The sequence below is a fragment of the Lontra canadensis genome, unplaced genomic scaffold (genome assembly GCF_010015895.1).
Source record: "Lontra canadensis isolate GAN:19392208 unplaced genomic scaffold, GSC_riverotter_1.0 scaffold61, whole genome shotgun sequence".
In the NCBI taxonomy this organism is placed as follows: domain Eukaryota; kingdom Metazoa; phylum Chordata; class Mammalia; order Carnivora; family Mustelidae; genus Lontra; species Lontra canadensis.
This window is the reverse complement of record NW_022631055.1, coordinates 4,817,535-4,837,440: the sequence shown is the minus strand read 5'-3', so window position 1 is coordinate 4,837,440 and position 19,906 is coordinate 4,817,535.

Here is a 19,906-nt window from a genome sequence, read left to right as displayed (position 1 = left end):
ACTGCTATTGCACAAGTAATAAACTCTTGTTTAAGTCTCTGATCATTAATCTTGTGGCTTCCAACAGCATCTATGAAAGTATAGCAGACTCTTTTGTTAACTTGCAAGTAGGATAAAACTCAGACCCTTTACAGTTTATGATAATAGTATTTATAACTTGTCACTTGTATTTTATGTCCCCTCAATAAAAATGTCTAATATTTAATAATGGTGGAAATATTAAGAGCATGGCCTTAAGTATTCAGCCGTTCTACCATATATGACCATTGTTTGATGGTACACAAGTTATTTGACTTCTTTTTTACTCCATTTTCCTCTGATCTAAAACAAATGTTACCTCATAGATTCATCATAAAGATTGTATGAGATAAATTTATGTAAAGTGCTTAGAAGACTGTAAGGCTCATGGTTTTTGCTCAATAAATGCTATCACTACCAATTTGAAGAGGAATTGTACCCAAATGCAATAAATACAAAATTGCATTCAGCAAATCTGAGAGCAATTTTTTAATACAGTTAATCATACATAGCTGACATAGTGTAAAAACACAGAAACTTCTTTCCTTATTATAAGTATCATTACATTTAATTCCAGCAAAAACTTTATAAAATAGGTATACCTATTGCCAGTTTAGTGGGGTTACGTCAAGTAATCCACAAAAATGATCTTGAATGGAAATAGCAACATTATTGCTTCTGAATATGGCTCATAGCAGTGGATATTCACAAACGGCAAAACATTTGGAAGTACTTAATTACTTTCAAGAGGAATTTTTGTCAGTTGAGGGTTCTTTTTCAAAAAGGTTGAGATTTATCAACTAAGGTTTAATATTGGGTTGAAGAGAAAAAAGCATCGTTAGATATTTCTGGGCAGTTAGACTATTAAGGAAGTCTGTGAGTCTCCTATTTTTCTGTTTGTCTCTAAATTGCTTGGAAATCACTCCTCTGTAGGACTGCACTTAGCAGAGATATTATAGTGAGTGTTGGGTTATTGGTTCTCTAATACTTGATCTGATACTTTCTCATAATCCCATAAATTAGTGCTCATGATAGGATTCTTTGAACAATCTCATCAAAGATTCACAAGGTATTTTTAGACTATTATTTTATTGGCTGGAGGGACCAATCTTTCTACCTTTCTATTTATGACACTTTCCTATGATGTTTGGCATATAGAAGAGCCTGTGTTTCATTAAATTAGGAAATGGCAGTCCTTATTTTGAGTTAGGAAGAGTCTATTGCTGAAAAATCCTGACTGTATTACATGAAAATAGAAGCATTTCTGAGTTACTTGTGGATTAACTTGAAGGGATACTTAGTAAAAAGGTATGGAGCAACTAATGAAACAAAAGTACACGCAAACCTTTTTTGGGTTTTCAGCAGTGAACGGAGCAGAATGGTTCTTTCCCACATAAAATGAATCTAACACATTAGCTTAGTCATGATTACTTGGGTTTCAATTCCCATGGTCAAAACCCTCATTTTCCTGAGCGTACAAGTTGTGATTTTATCTTCATGCATTGCCAACTATTAGCAGGTGAAAATAAATGACATCTTTCCTTGGAAGACATGGGAGGTCCTTCTATGTGTAACTGCATCAAGAACAGGATAAAAGGTGGTTTTGTGTCTGAAAAAAAAAATCTTTATAAATAATCTCCGTGCATAAGATGTCCTAATTAGTAACCTATTCCTTGATTTTAAGAGTACTGATATTTTAAATATCCTTAGAATGCAAGCTTTCTTAGGGTTTCCATCTCCCTGATTACATTACCCATCTGTTCTTGCATTTTTTCCCACTTTTTCCATTAGGGCCTATAGAATATTAATCATAGTTATTCCAAATCCCTGGTTTGATAATGCTATATATGAATCTGGTTCTGAAGTTAACTTTGTCTCTTTTAAGGCTGTTTTCTGTCTTTTAGCATGCCTTATAATTTTTGTTGTTGTTGCTGATTGCCAGACATACTGTATCTGGTAAGAGAAACTGAGACAAATAGGCCTTTATAAAGCGTGAGGTTTTATGTTTATCTGGCTAGGTGTTAGATAGTGTTTAATGTTTGCTGTAGCTTTAGATGTCAGAGTCTAAAATTTCTTTAGTGTCCTTGTTTTTTTCTTCTCTGTTGTCTTTTTGTTTTCCTAGACACTCCTTTTTTAAGCAGATAATGAAGACTGCAGTTCTTTCAGCTGTAATCCTGTTACTTCAGAGAAGCCTGACTGATGTGGTAATAAGGTGTGGGGAAAGGGGAAGCATTTTATGGACCTGTGATTAGATCTCAGACTTCAGTGAGCCTGTGCCACCGAACTGGACATTGCCGATGCTTCACTATCTTTTACCTCTCGAGGTAAGAGAGGAAGGATAGTAGGGCATAGAGTTGGGTATTTGCCTTCTACCTGGTTAGGTTCTGGCAAAACTGTATCCTATGAGAGAAAGCTTTTTTTTTTTTTTCTTTTTAAAGATTTTTTTTTTTTTTTTTTTAGAGAGAGAGAGAGAAGGAGGGAGGGGCAGAGGGAGAAACAGAATCCTGAAGCAGGCTCCTTGCTGAGCCTGATACCCAGGACCCTGAGATCATGACCTGAGCGGAAAGAAGAGTAGGCCGCTCAACTGGCTGAGCCACTCAGGAGCCCAAGGTGGCTTTTTTTTTTTTTTTTTTTTTTTTTTTTTTAATTCCTGAGAGATAAAGACAGAGGGTAGGGGGCAGAGGCAGAGGAAGAAGCAGGCTCCCCGCAGAGCTGGGAGCCTGATGTGGGACACCAACACAGGACTCTGGGATCATGACCTGAGCCCAAGGCAGATGCTTAACTGACTGAGCCACCCAGGCACTCCCCCCCACCTTTTTTTTTTTTAAAGGAGAATAAAATACTTTGGTTATATTTCAAATTAGCTCATTTTCCCCTCCTGCTGTTAGAAACATGATATTTCTCTCTAGTTTTCCCCTGAGAACTTGGTGTGGCTCTCAAAGATGAAGACTGGGATCTTGCTAAGAATGGGACCCCAGAGACTTTAACTCTGAAGCACATTCAGACAGCTTCCATTAATTTGTCAAGTCAGTTGAAGTGTTGCTATAGGTACTGGCTCCAGCAGGAGGCTTCAGCTCCTGGCTTCTGCACCTTGTAAACTGATTCTCTGTATTTGTTTGTCTATCCACTTTTCTGGGAACCAGTCTGTCCTATGATCAAAATTCTCTGATGCATTCTCAGTGCATTTGGCTCTTTTCTTTTTGTGAGAATGAGAATGACAACTTTTAAGCTCTTACATGTCAAAACAGGAACCACAAGTCCAAAAGACATTTTTCTGAGGGTCATTTATCTTTTAGTATCAATGAATGTATAAGATGTGCCTCTAAAAGCATTACTTTTGGAGGTGGCTAAGGCAAGGATTGTGAAGGCATTTGATATTTGGAAGGTGGCTGATAAGCTCACAAATATGTATGTTCTTCTCTGTTTGGGTCTCAAATTACATTTTCCATCCTCTCTCACAGTAGACTTTATCATGTGACTGTTACAGCCCAGTGAATTGTGAGCAGAGGGGGTCTGGCCCATAAAAAAGTCTTTTGCTTGAATCCTTATTCTCCTTCCTCATCTGTAAGTTTAATGGAAAAGACCCCAAGGATCTAAAGCTGTAGGAGGGGCACTTGGGTGGCTCAATGCGTTGAGCCTCTGACTCTGGGTTGTGGCTCCAGTTGATCTCATGGGTGGTGAGCTGGAGCCTCCCGTTGGGCTCTGTGCTCAGCAGGATTTCTGCTTAAAGATTCTTTCTCTCTGCCCTTCCCCTCACTCTAAAATAATTAAGTAAATCTTTAAAATAAACAAGTAAAAATAAAGTGGTAGAGAGCCACAGGAAGGAAGAAACCAGGGTACCTCAATGGCTTTGTGGAACAAAGCTCATCTATTCTTCCTCCCTCTATATCAGCCTACACAGAATTGCAACATGACCAAGAAGTAATTTTTTGACATATTAAAGCACTAAATGTCAGGACCATTTGTTATAGTACCCTACCCTGACTAATGCAGGGCAGAGAAAAAAAGGAATCTCCACTAAGGGGAAAGAAGGCAAAGGAAGCTATAATCATGTAAGCAGTTTGGTTGAGGTTTAGATCTGATGGTAAAAAGAAAAAAAAAAAAGTAAAGAAAAATTGATAATTTCATGCTGGGAAGCTAACATAATTATGCTGTTTGCATGTGGGACTGCCTTACATAGCCTGGTCCCTAAGTGTGAATGCAAACCCTGAGGTCCTTGAATCTATTTAGTTTAATGCACTAGTCCCATCTTCCCTCCAAAAAGTGTCTCAGAATTTGTATTTTAATAGTGATTAATTTCCTATAGCTCCTTAATCAGTATATTATCTCACATCTGTTATTTTATCCCATTAATTCTCCCCACCCCAACATCTGTTCACTTTCCTATGCTGTCCTTTCTTATGCATCTTTCACAGGTCAACTTGGGTGCCTTTTCTAAGAAGCCTTCTGCAAACCTCCCAAGGCCAGGGTAAAGATGGATAAATGGTTTCTTTGGAACTGAACTAAGTACAAATCACCTTGCTACTGATATGTAAGAGTAAAGTTAAAAAGTAGCTACTTTGATAGACTACATTTCTTATGAATAGGACATTAAGAACAAGGCCTGGCAGTTTGCTTTCAATCAATACTAAGTATCTATTTCATGCCTAGGATGGCCTTTGGCATAGTACAGACACAAAAAATGGTAATACAATTTCTTCTTTATAAGAGTTTTTCCTTTCCTTTTTTTTTTTTTTTTTAAGTGGGGAGGGGCAGAGGGGGGAAAAAGAATCTTAAGCAGGCTCCACAACCAGCATGGAGCCCAATGTAGGGCTTGATCTCATGACCTGGAGGATCATGATCTGAGCTGAAATTGAGTTGGACACCTAACCAACTAAACCACCCAGACAACCCTGCCTTATGTGTTTCTGTCCAGGTTGAGGAGATAGCCCTAATGAACTAGATTATTGATTCTTAGATTTAGATGCAATGAAATCACCTTGCTCAAATGTATATTGTTGTATAATTCTGATACAAGTGATCCGCAGACTGGAATCACAAACACTGCCCCAGTCTGGAACTTCCTGAATAACAATCACTAGTACCTAGTCTAATGACTGTAGGTTTTCAGCTAACATGCATGAATGTGAATGGAATGAGACAATTAAGCAATAAGAGAAGAATACATGCTCCACATAATTCAAGTGAATTGAACTGCATGTTCAATTTCAAATTGTAAGCATGTACGACTTCAAATAAAAGAGGCTGGTGTGGGCCGGTATAGACAAGGGAGGCCTCAAGAAGTTAGGATTTTGAATCGAAGTATTAAAATAGAAACTAGAAGGAATTTGTATTCAGACAACCCTGGACTTGAATCACAGATGTATTTAATTTATCGTAGCTTTTATTTTCTGATCCGTAAAAAGAAGATTGATGGCAACTAGGTTGCGCTTCTCTTTTGAGGATTAAAGTGCCCAGCAGAGGGCTTGGCTCAGTGCTTTTGCTCAATCCATGCCAGCCCTCCTTCCTCAAAAGATGCTCTATATTTGGATAGTGTTCTTTAGTTTTATATGAAAAGGGACTTTAGATATCGCCCTTCAACTATGGATCTAGCTTCATATTATTTATTGCTCAAATTGTCCCATTTAATTATGCCTCAGATATAACTGACCGAATGAGTGTGGTCAAAGAGAAATTTAGAAGCTGAATTCAAGTCTGAATAGGATGAGAGACTATTCAAGGTATGCATTTTTTGTCATAGCAGTTCAATTGTCTTTTCTAAAAGGCTTTATTTTTTCTTCAGAAAGAAATGAGTCCCAAAGCTCCTGGAGCATCTGAAGAGATGTGCAGACAGCATCCATTTCCACTTAACTATTGGAATTTAATTCATTTCCTTCCTAACATGGAGCTGCGCACTACCAGGGAAAATAAGTGAAAACTGGCGTTAGCATACACTCAAGGTTTGGATCATATTCTTCGTAGATTATTTACCAAAAGTTTTGCTGAACGGTTGGAAATAAACAAGCAAAATATGAAAACAGTGTACAAGAACATACCAAAACTAACTTAGCTATGTAAGAAGCAGGTTGGATTCCATAAGAACAATGGGTAGAAAATAATACAAGGTACAGCATGCAAGAGTAGGAGGCCTATCTGGACTGCACGGCTTGCAGCTCAGGGCCACCCTCATAGGCAGGGCCTGCTGAGTGAATAATCACAGACTGGTTCCCACTGTTCTTAAACACTGTGATATTTGAGGGCTACATTTACTTTTCTTTTAAAACCATTTTCTTGAGATTTACATACAAAGGGCCTTTCATTTAAAGTATGTTACTTGGTGACTTTGGAGATAAGTAAATATGACACCGTCACTGCCATATATGCCATGAAAATATCCATCCACTCCGACAGAGTCCTTCCACCCATTCATTTTCTTGTGATAAGAATGCCTAACACGGGGACACCTGGGTGGCTCAGTCATTTAAGCATCTGCCTTCAGCTCAGGTCGTGATCCCAGGATCCTGGGATGGAGCCCCACATCAGGCTCAATCTCAAGGCTCAATCTCAGGCTCTCCCTCAAGCAGAGAGTCTGCTTCTACCTTTCTCCTGCTCATGCACTCTCTCTCTCTCTCTCACTTTTTCTCTCAAACAAATAAAGTCTTAAAAAAATATGTAATATAAAATTTACCCATTTAGCAAACTTTTGAGTATATAATATAGGATTGTTAACTATAGGCACTATTTTACAGAATAGAGCCCAAGAACTTATTCATTTTATGTAACTAAAACTTTATACCCTTCAACCAATCCCACCCCCCCACCTCCATCACTTCCCTTCCTTTAGTCCCTGGTAGCCACCATCTACTCTATGTTTCTATATGTATGTTATTTCAGACTTTTCATATAAGTAGATTGAATCTGTTCTTATTTTGTTTAGTATAGAGGTTCATTGGTGTTATTGCAAGTGATAGGATTTCCTTATTTTTTAAGGCTGAATCATATTATATGTAACTATAACATTTTCTTTATCCATTCATCCACTGACATTAAGATTGTTTCCATAACTTAGCTGTTATGAATGGTTCTGCAATGAATATAAGAGTACTGATATCTCTTTGAGGTCCAGATTTCAATTCTTTTAGGTATGTACCCAGAAGTGGAATTGCTGGAACATATGGAAGTTAAATTTTTAATTTTTTGAGGAAACTCCGCTGGTGGCTGCACCAATTTAAATTTCCACCATACATCCTTGTCAAACTTGTTATCTTTTTTTTTTTTTTTAATATCTACGATAGCCATCCTAACACAGGAAGTGATATCTAACTGTGGTTTTAACTTGCATTACCATGGTGATTCGTTAAGCACAATTTCATGTACCTGTTGGCAATCTGTATTATTTGGAGAAATGTCTGTTCAGGTTCTTTGAGCAAGAAAACCAAAGCTGGAGGCATCATACCTCCAGATTTCAGTCTATATATTATAATATATTACAAAGTTAAAATCATCAAAAGAGTATTTTACTAGCATTAAGACAGACATATAGACACATAGAACCAAGTAGACAGTTCCATTTTTTTTTTTTTTAAGATTTTAGTTATTTATCTGAGAGAGTGTGAGAATGAGAGAGATCACAGAGGGAGAGTGAGAGGGAGAAGGAAAAGCAAACTTGCCACTCAGCAGAAAGTTCAATGTGGGGCTCGGCCCTGGGATGATGAGACCATGACCCGAGCTGAAGAGAGATGCTTAAATGACTGAGCAACCCAGGTGCCCAGAACACAATATAGAGAGTTCTTAAAAAAAAAAAAAAAAAAAAAATCCATGTGTGTATGTTTACATGATCTTCAACAAGGGTGCCAAGAATATACAATGGAGAAAGGATAGTCTTTCAATAGTGGTGTTGGGAAAACTGGGTATCCATATGCAAGAGAATGAAAATGAACCTTTTCCTAGCACCATATACACCATATACATAATCAACTCAAAATGGATTCAATATTAAATATCAGTTCTGAAATTGCAAAACTCCCAGAAGAAAATAGGGAGAAAATTTTCTTGACATTGGCCTTGGTAATGATTTCTTGGATATAACAACAAAAGCTCAGGCAACAAAAGCAAAGTAGACAAATGGGATTAAACTGAAAAGCTTTTGGATGGCAAAGGAAACAATCAACAATGTGAAAAGGCAGACTAAGAATGGGATAAAATAATGGAAAGCCATATATCTGATAAAGGGTTATTATTGAAAACATATAAGGATTTCTTACTACTCCACAGCAAAAACAAACAACAAAAACATTACTTTTTTACTTCTCTTTGTTACTCAGTTCTTCAGATTGTTTTGCCAATACCACTAGCAGGTATATGTAGATATAATTACTTATATCATTTTCCCTGACCAATCTTCATCAGTAAACCAGCCCTGTTTTTTGCTTTCAAGTCCTTGTCTTTGTGCTCAGTAACACTGGGTTACATTTGGTCCCAGTATACACCATCCACCTCTTTGAGCCTTGTTGCTGCTTTCTTCTCTGTCTGGCATGCTCACCCTGTGCTTTCCCCTCACCTCTACCACCTCACTAGCTAAATATTGAGTCTGTCTTTAATACTCACATCAGGAAGCCTTTTCCTCCAGCAAGAAACAACCCTGACTAAACTTATTCTTGGATTTTGGGTCAGATAAACTTTTATTTGTGTGAGACAGTAGAGAGCTATGGTCCAGCACAGTGAGGATCTAAGGCTGTTGTTGGCCATTCCAAAACAAAATATATCAATCATTTGCTATATGAACTTGGGGACGTCTCAGTCCTTTCACTTCTAAAAAAAAAAAAAAAGAAGAAGATGATAATGACAGTACCTACTTTATAGGGTTATCATAAATTTAAATAAGTTAATTCAAGCAAGGCAGCTGGACCAGTACATAGGACATAGTAAGTGCCTAATAACTTTTAACTATTGCTGAGCTCACATAGTATTCTTTGCAGATAACATTTCTTCCCCATTGTTTTATCATAATCTATTATAACTGTCTATTAGACTATAAGCTGTGTGGGGACAAGGTAGTTATTCCATTCTCTCTCTAGCCCCAGCTCCCACCACACTGCCTAGACCATAAGAGACAACACCTCCCCTCCCCCTTTTTTTTTAAACAAATGAAAGGTATTTCTCCCACTTATCAACTCCTATAAAATAAGGTGTTTGCATTACATGTATTATCTTTAGTTTTAGCTTTGTGGGTCTATGCTACATATTCTCTATCAGATTGGTAGCATCTGAAGAGCAGAGCTTATGCTTCTCACAGTCCTTATAATGGGCATCTCATAAGACTGTTTACTTTAACTCTGGTTCCCTCTAACTAGTATGACTGACCTCTTTAGGAAACCTCATCTAAAATTTATATTTCTTTTAGGTTATCTATGTAAGGTGTAGGCTTGTAGTGGGTACCTTGGCTGGTTATGCCGGCATCCATTTTACTTGCTGAAGTCACATGGAGGAACAGCTTTTATGTTCTTACTTAGACTCATGCTGTTTCACTACCTTCATCTATAGAGGGGGAAAAGATGTTATCAACACAGATACAGTAATAGTTCAAGGTATATTTTATTTAATCTAAGGCACATAACCCTATGAACTTCTTAATGGATTGTGTTAACTGTAAGGGTCTATTTAGCCAGAGTGACTCCATCTTGGTTAAAAGCCATTTTGTTGTTTGTGCAGTAAAACTTAAATTGACCCTCCCCCCACCCCACCTGCCAGAGGAACTTACTTAGAAGCAAGTCTGGGAAACCAGTAAAATATGGTTGGCTAGTTCCTAATAACAGAGCCCAGAATACAAGGCCAGGTCAGCCAGTTCCTGGTAACAGAGCCCAGAATACAAGAATGAGTCAGGCCAGGTGGAGACATCCAACCAGTAAAAGTACACATACTGTCTCCCTAGCCACCAAAGAATGTAAACCCCGCCTTTTGGGTGCCAAACTTGAGTGCCAATTCTGACCAGAGTGATAGGTTAGTTCAAACAGCTACTATAGGGTAAATTGTGATTCAACTGGCCACCTGCGTGTGCCTAACTTGACTATGCAATGTTACAATCTCATTGGCCACCTATGAGTGGACAGGCTTTTACTCTATAAAAGTTAGTCTGTGAGGCTGGGAGGGGTCGCCCTCTTTGGAGGCGTCCCTGACTGGTCAGTCAATTCTTGAGCCTGTAAGATGGAGAGGGTTGCTCTCTTCTGAGGCGGCCCTGACCGGTCAGTCAGTCAATTCTTGAGCCTGCAAGCTGGGGTGGTCGCTCTCTTTGGAGATGGCCCTGGCTGGTCAGTCTGACTTCTAATGCTTAACATAGAATAAAGTTTTACGTAACTAACTTTGTTTCAGTCTCATTCCTATGGTCAATCAGTCTGACTTTTAATACTTGGCATAAAATAAAGCCTTAAATAACTTTTACTTTGTCTCAGTCTTGTTTCGTTTAATAGTGGAACTAACATTAACCACCCACGTTAAAATATTCATTTAGGTAAATGTTGTCACTTTTGCATTGCTCACATTAACAATGCCTGTTTAGTTGGTGAAGATAAAAACTTGCCAGTAAATTAACATGGTTATGATTTTTCTTAGCCAATGTTCATTTCCCCTGAAGAGCTCTGACTTTTATTTATGGCACAAAAATAGTACCAACACTAGAGTTAGTTTGTTTACTCATATTTTATTATCTGAATATTTCTTTTTTTCCCCACACCAGTCATGACCCAGGGAAAATTTTAGTGTTGAGCAGGAAAGCTAGCTAAGTCTCATGAGTAAGACAGGCATAAAAGTGAGATGATTCTAACAAATATCTCATTTCTCTAGGCCAAATTTATATATTATACACATGTCTAGAGCACTTTCAATATGGTTCTGGTTGATGAATATCCATTTGTTCTTATTATAAATACAATTCTGCAGAATTGAATTAAAAAGATCTGGTCTGGAAGTCATTCATTCAGAGAATTTAACAGAAGAAAGTGTCTTCTAATGAAAAGAAACTGGTAAAATCACGTGTATTTTCACAATACAAAAGTCCAGTATTTGCCATACCATCATATTAAGGTCACTAAAAGAATACAATGTTTAAATGTCTATAGGTTCTAATTTATGCAAACTAGATCTGTGAAATAACAAAATATCTACATTAAGATCATGATTGGGATGCCTGGGTGGCTCAGTGGGTTAGGTTAAGCTGCTGCCTTAGGCTCAGGTCATTATCCCAGTGTCCTGGGATCGAGTCCCACATTGGGCTCCTTGCTCGGCAGGGAGCCTGCTTCTCTCTCCGCCTCTGCCTGCCTCTCTGCCTGCTTGTGTGCTCTTTCTCTCTTTCTGACAAATAAATAAAATCTTTAAAAAAAAAAAGATCATGATTAAAATAGATTTACTTTATAAAATATTTGTCATACAATTTTAAGTGGTAAATTATTTCGATTCATTATTTATGTATTGTACTTACTAATACAGTCCTTCACACAAAGAATGACACATTGAATGGCAAACCATCTAAAAAACAAATTCTTTTATAATACCATTTTGCATGAGAAAGATACTAAGAAATTCCTATTTTCTTAGTAAAAAAAAAAAAAATAGTATCAATAGCACTCACTATTAAAAAGAATAAAGAAGAGAAGAAAATTGCCTATAGTAGATCAAACCCAGTGAGGAGAGGAAGAAAAGATGTTACCCAGACTGTGTCTAGAATGGAAGTTCCAGTTGGGTCTTCCCTATTCAGACCAAGACTTGAGGTGTTACATCACTTCATTTCAGGGCAACAGAGGATGATATAAAGAAGGATATCAGCTGAGTAAAATGAAGACATTTCCCATTACTTGTAATACACTGCTATCGCATCTGTGTAGTTTCTACTTCTGATAACAAAACTGATTTTAAAAAGTACATAATGTAGCGTGATAAATGATTACTTCACAGTTCTTCATGTATTCTGATTTATAGGTGTTCTTTTTATAAAAGGAAGTAAAATTTTAAATATTAATTGTTAATATGTGTACATATATGCATACATATAACACAGCACTAAAACCAAAATAAACTGGCATGGTCTCTAATCCCTTGAAATAGCAGTCATATGAAATAATTCAATAATGATTTATTAAAAACCTGTCAGGTCTTTTGTAGAATCTGTATTATACTGACATGAGTAACACAGATAACTGAACAAACACCTAAAGCAAATAAACCATGTGCTAGCTAATATTACAGAAGAGCAAAGGGATGAATATGGATATTCATACTAGAGAGGTTGGGGAAACAAAGAAATATAGAAACCCCATCAAGTTCAAAACCTTTTATTTTTTTTTTCACCATTTTATTTATTTATTTTTTAAAGACTTTATTTATTTATTTGACAGACAGAGATCACAAGTAGGCAGAGAGGCAGGCTGAGAGAGAGAGAAGAGGAAGCAGGCTCACTGCGGAGCAGACAGCCCGATGTGGGGCTCGATCCCAGGACCCTGGGATCATGACCTGAGCCAAGGCAGAGGCTTTAACCTACTGAGCCACCCAGGTGCCCCAAGTTCAAAAACTTTTAGAATTCACTACAGGCTAGGACTTTATATTCCCCTCTTCTCTGTCAAATAAAAAGGAAAGTAACTGGAAAAAAAAAAAAAAAAGTGACTTGTCCGTGACTGAAGAATTGGTCAGTTTAGAGCTAAGGACTATACAGACCTTGGATTTTTTTCCAAACAATTATGGCTAGTTTTTTAAAAGATTTTATTTATATATATATTTGTTTATTTATTTAAGTGTGTTTGTGTGTGTGTGAGAGAGAGAGAGAGAGAGAGAGAGAACAGGTACAAGCAGGGTGAGAGGCAGAGGGAGGGGCAGGGAATCTCAAGCAGACTCCTGCTGAGTGCAGATCCCAAAGTGAGATCTTATCTCAGAACCCTGAGATCATGACCTGAGCTGAAACCAAGGGTCAGATGCTCAACTGATGAGTCATCCAGGTGCCCCAATTATGGCTAATATTTTGAAGTTTTATGATATGTCAGGCATTGTTTTATTACCCATTTATCTTCCCAACAACACTAAGGGGTGAGTAACAGTATATTTTTAGACACACAGAAATATAATTCAGTTGCACTGCTACAGAGTACACATAATATGTACTCACACACACATTAACACATAAAGCTGAGATGAGGTTAACAGTCAAGAGGTTATTTGGATGGATGGGTATTCAGTGAACAGTGAATACATTTTTACTGATGATGAGGATAGGAGGAGGAATGGAGTAAATTGGGAAGAGAGGTAGTATATTAGCTATCTATTGTGTAACCAGTGAGCTGAAATGTAGCAGCCTAAAATGAAAACCATTAGCTCAGGAGTCTTCGGTCAGCTAATCTGGACTATGCTCGACTGACATTGTCTTGGCCTGACCTGTTCCTGCTTGGCTGATTGGTCAATGTAGACCATTAGTGTCTGGCAGTTGATAAGCTATCAGCTAGGGGAAGGAAGTGACTGGGCCATATATCTGTCATTTCCTAATGTGGTAGCTTTGGATGGTCCATGCTGGTGGCAGATTTCAAAGACTGAGAGAGGTATGCAAAGCATTTTGAGTTCACATTGTGGTGGAAATAGATGTTACCTCTTGTTGGGAGGAGGTGCAGAGAATTATGGCCACTTCTGCAATTTTACAGGTGGTGAGAAATAAAAGAGATGAATTGGAAAGAAATAAGGAGAACAGCAAAGTAACAACAAATTGCTAGACATATTTTTACTCCTAAAATCACAGAAATAATTGAAGAAAAAAGAATCTTCTGGGAGACTATTGACAATTACATTTTTTTACGATGAATATAAATTTTTTATAAGACCCATTTGAAGCATTCCCTATTTCATTTGAGCTTTGCTTATAAAAGCATGTCACACATGGGAATTAGCTTTGATTTTTAGAAAATGATCTTTATAGTTCTGGGTTATTGACACCTTTTTGCAAAGAAACAACAACAAAAGCGGAATTGAGAGCAATTTTTCTAATATACATTAAGAGACAAAGAACAAAATAAATGTGTTAACACTTACTGCAATTTACCGGAGCAACAGGACATCTTTCAAGAGATGGATTTTTTGCTTTATTTTTTCTATGGCAAGTTTGTGAAATTACAGCAGATTTTATCTGCACAAAGTGAAACCCATCTAACTCATGAATTCTTTGGTGTGATTGTTTAGTAGAAAAGGTAAACTTGCTGGGAAAGCATGTATGAAGAATTTTTATTTTAATTCTTTGAGGCTCTGATAGATACTTATAAATCTCAACCCTAACATTCTACGATGGCTTCTTGACATTTAGATGCTGGGTCCTCCATGCTCTACCCCTTCCTACTTCTATCCTGATTAGGATCTGGATTTTTATCACTCAGTTTCTTCAAAGGAATCAAAACTGACCCAAATATCAATGAAAATACATATGACATGATATCAGGAACACACAAAGACACACACACACACACACAACACACACACAATACACACACATACAGAACTGCAAGTGCTAGCCTGCTGGGTTCTGTCTTTATACAGTATGACTCATGGTCCTGGTTCTGGACCCACTTGATCCTGTCTTCAATTGTTTCTTTAATCCTCTTGGGCTCTCTTATCTTTTGGTCTTCTTGCTTCTATCCATAAACACATATTATTAAGTTATGCAGGAGGAGTAAAAGAAGACAATCCCTTCCTCTTAGTCTATAGCTTAGGTATCAAAAATGCAAAACTCAAGAAGCTATAAAGAAGTCACCATGGTGTTTATTATTTGCCCTTTACCTATGACTTCTATTGCATTTCTGTCTCCCACTCAAGATTATGAACTTCTGAAAGGACAAAGTCCACGCCTGTTTTGCTTACCACAGTGTGTAGCATATAGAAGATATCATTAAGTGCAGGTTTAATTACTTCCAAATTGACTTCATTTATGTCAAAAATATCTCTTGTTACAATGGCTACAAGGTCAACTTAATACTTCTTTATCAAGCTGTAATATATTTGCTGTACCAACTACTATTACCACCCAGTTAAACAAAATTGACATTGAATTTTTGATGGTGGCACATTTTATTAACTACATGAAGGAATCAAAAAATATTTTCTATGTATGAGTCTCCCTTTAGAGTCTTCATCATTATGTAATATTTTTGTGCACTGTTACATTTAGATGTATATTTATAGGACCACATATCTGCATTAGGGGCTAGATTTTATAATTTGTCATTAAAAGTACAGACATTAACTATTTTTCTTTACTTTTTAATTTTTAAATAATAAACACATCAAATAATTATTAAATAATAAAAAATTGCATTTCCTCAACTTATCACAAATGAATATCAAAGAATCGTAATGCATGTTAAAAACAGAAAATTATCAGCAGCCACAGTGGGCCTCTTATGTTCTCTCTCCCAATCCCTGGTATCTGCCTTGCTTCTTTTATGATCACTTTCTCACTTTTGAGTATTAACACCTTCCTATGTATCTGGAAATATATAAATCTAAGACTCATTGGATTTACTCACATATGTTTCCTTTTTACTGTTTTTACTGTTCTTCTTACTTTTTTACATCTTCTATCTATGTTACATCATCTTTCTTAAAATGTGTATTTCTAGCATTTCTAAGGCATTATGAAGCTGTTTTAAGCTTCCAATAATTCACGGGGAAATCAATGGAAGCCCATGTATTTTTACGATTTTCCCTTTGACTTTGGTTTCAGCAGTTTTATGTTTTGTGCTTATGCTTAATTAACTAATTTTAATCAGGCTGTTCTTCATGGTATTTCTTGAATTTATGATTTCATATTTTTCTTATGTTGGAAAACTCTCAAATATTGCTCCTGCTCCCTTATTCCTTCTCATCTAAGGACTCTTGCCTTCTTTTCTTTGTTTTCTACCTTTAGTAGTTTTAGATAGTGTTTTCTGACCTCTCTTCTAGCTCTTTAATTCTCTTTTTTGACTGTATCTACACCAGTGAGGTGTTAATTTTGCTTATTGTGCTTATAAATTCTAAAATTTCAATTATTTTAGTCTTCTAATTAATTTCTATGTTTTCTAATTGTATACCTACATTCTCAACCTCATGTTTCATTTATTTAAACATTAAAAGTATAGGTATTTTAAAATCTGCATCTGATTTACTCAAAATTTGGAGCTCATGTGTCTTTTTATTGTCTGTTTCTTCTATTAGCTTTATGATTTCTTATGGGTTTGTGTCCCTATTTATTTTTTATTGTGTACTGAAAAATCTCTGAAACATTTTTTGTGTGTGTGAAAATGATTTGAGAACAAGATCAATAACTATCTTCTTCCAAAAAGGAGTTTGTTAGTTTGTTTTGGGCTGATTTCTGTGGACACTAGCAACACAGAAGTTCTTTTTTAGGTTATTTATTTATTTATTTGACAGAGATCACAAGTAGGCAAAGCAACACAGAATTTCATTCACAGTATTGGGAATTTGAGATGACACAAAGATGAGATGCAATGTCTAGGGGAGCTACTGTATCCCCACTTTACCCTAACTTCTAAAGTTCAGCTCTTTGGAATCCCTTCCCCAAATACAGAGATTTCAACCAGCTCCTGACCTTATTTGGCTCTGAACTCCAACTGTCCCTATAAATATGCTGTGTTCTCAAACTCCTTACTCAGTCTCTTATACAAATGACCACTAATGGAAAAGAAGCCATAAATGCAAAGATCACCTACATGAATTTGTTTTCTCCCAGATCTTAGGTTAGTAATTCTTTATCATTATGTTGCCTTACCAATGTCTTTCAGAATATTTTATTTTTTTAATTTTCACAATTTTTTATTATCTTCAATGATACAATGTTTCAGATTTCCATTCTATTATCAGAAATCAGATCTATCAATTTTCAAATTATAATGTCACTTCTACTTTAGCACTCATTTCCTAACCTTCATTTCTTCAAAAGAAAGAAGTGCTACTCTGATTGTTGTAAGTTAACCATCTAGTATGAAGGCTACTGATGATACAGGCATGATGCAGTTTTAAGCATTTCACAGACAACAGATGTTGACTGAATGGGTTCGTTTTGTGTATTGTTGAAGTTATTTTTCTTTTTATAGATCTGTACCAGTCACAGGATTCTAGAATATTGCATTTTCTTCCAAAGTTTCATATTTATTATTCCACTTGTTTTCATCTAGCCTGTCTCTCTCCTCATGGAGTCACTGACTTAGGAACTTCTGTCATCCCTCTTCTCCAACTAAACTCAGTCAGTCTTGCTCATTGTCTACTTAGAGTCCCAATACCTCACTCAGCATCCCTGCAGTACTCTAGTGCAAAGTCACAGCTCTGTTCTGTGAGATCCCAGTGCAGTAATTATCTAATAGCATAGTAGTTAAGAACAAAGTCTCTGGTAAAAACTTCTTTGACTCCTTCTCTTAGTAGCTATGTGAACTTGGGTAAATTACGTTTAATAGAACTGTTTCCCTCAAAAAATGTGTTGGATTTCTAACCTATACTTCAGGGTGTGAAACAGGGTCCTTGCGGATGCAGTTAGTTAAGATGAGTAAAGTGGACCCTTAATGCAGTTATGACTGGTATCCTTATAAGGAAATAGAATCACACAGGGGGAATGGCATTGATGACATAGCAAAGAGGAACTGCCAGAATTGATGGCCAGTACAAGAAGCTAGAAAGAGGCAAGGAAAGATTTCCCCTAACAGGTTTCAGAGAAAGCATGGCTGTGATAATACCTTTATTTGGGACTTGTAGACTCTAGAACTGTAAAAAATAAATCTGTTGTTTTAAACGATCCAGTATCTTATTATGGCAGCCCTGGGAAACAAATCCATTATATAACCTCTTTTTGCCTAGTTTTCTCATCTGTAAAAATAGAGATAATAATAGTACCTTTCAAATCAAAACACTGTGATATGTGTCATTTGCTTATTTGGAAAATTAATATTTTTTTTAATCAAGTAAACATGTCAAGCTGTAGTCAAATTCTTGGAAGAAGTTAGAAACTCCTCAATTTATTTCTTCATTGCCAAGTATTACCTGCTTATTCTTTGGCTTCTACCTCTGACATTTGGCTAAAAACCCATTCTGAATTTATCAATTACCAAACCAAAGGTCTTGTTACATTCTCCATCCTTTGGCTTCTGCTACCCTTGAAACTGTGATCTGTTCATCTCTTGCTTCTTTCTCCTCTACCAAGTTTCTCTGTATTTTTTTTTTCAACCCTATCCATAAATGTTCGACCTTTCTTTCTTTTACCTTGTAAAGGAAGATATTCCTCAAAATATTATTTATTTGTTTGTTTCTATTTTTTGGTCCCAATCTCACTTGAGCTGTAGGTCTCTGAGTTTCTTCAACTTTTCTCATATGGCTTGGTTTCACTTACCTTCACCTTTCTGCCCAATGCCCTCTGTGGTATCTAGAATTTGTCATTGTTGTCTCAATAATATAAAAAGTGTTCTCACTTTTATAGTTGAGATAAGCTCTTGCAGTTCTAGTAATAAATTTCAATGCTCTATTAGCTACTTTGGCAACCATATATCCAACATTTGGGTCAGAATTTCTAACTTCACATTTCAAAAATGTGTGTTTTCTCCACATTTCCCACATAATAAAATAAAATTTAATACAAGTTTATTTTATAAGCTTGGTTTTGACTTTACTTTTCTAACTTCATTTTCTAAAAATAATATAGCATGCAACTTATTATAACTGAGGGTATGCTGGAGGGATAAGAATGGGCAAAAAAAAAAAAAAAATTATTAGTGGTGCCTGAGTGGCTTGGTGGGTTAAGCCTCTGCTTTGGGCTCAGGTCATGATCTCAGGGTCCTGGGATTGAGCCCTGCATTGGGCTCTCTACTCAGCAGGGACCCTGTTTCCCCCTCTTTCTCTGCCTGCCTCTTTGCCTACTTGTGATCTCTGTCAAATAAATAAATAAAATCTTTAAAAAAATTATTAAGTTATCTGCACTCTCTAGGTGATTAGACATGTGAAGAAATTGTCCTACATGCTAGCCTTGTCTAAAATAATTTTATACATCAATTACTGTCTTCTGCTAGATAAGTCTGAGGTAGTTAACAAAGATTACAAGTTGCTTATTGTATTTTCTTTAATAAGTCAAAGAAACATGTAGTACATTTTCAAAATATTTGCATCGTTTAACTTCAAATAAGATGGGCTCCACTTTTAATTTAACTATATTTATTGTTCTATGGCTACTTCATCCCTGCCAAAAGCCAGATAAAGGAATAACAGCAGTATTGTGTGGAGTCAGATCTAGTGGTTTTGAATATTGTTGCTGTCCTGTAATTCCCTCAGGGTAAGTGAGGACAAGGGGAAAATCTTTCTGCAGTTCCCTAGGTGTTTTCAGTGAAGAGCGTTAAAGCATCTGGCACATGGTACTTTGTATTCAGCCAGCTCCTCCTAGTAAAGTGTATTCCCCAGGAGTAAATTAGGCAATTAGCAGAATCATTAACTATTTCAAGCCAACAAAGTATCACTTAGTGCACCAAAGTAATAATGAGCAAATTAGTAATCATGTAGTCATTGAGTACTCAAGAAGTAAAGCTGCTCACGTTAGAGAACCCATTGACTCATTTGTCCAATGAAAAGCCAAGAAAAAAAGGGTTTGCAATGGGATTGACTAGATTCTCTGGAGGCAAAAAACTAACACATTGACAATCATTCACATACTCCCACAGTATCATATTAAAAAAATTCAGACTTCAGTTTTTATATGATTATCTTCATTATCATCATGTGGTACTTAATCTAAGTACACATATTCAGAGAAAGTGAGGTTCTAACCTATTCAGCACCTATGCAAACAACCAGCTATGATCATTGTTGACAACGTCATGATCACAGGGGTCTATTTATCAATCTATAATCAGAAGTTCTAAGT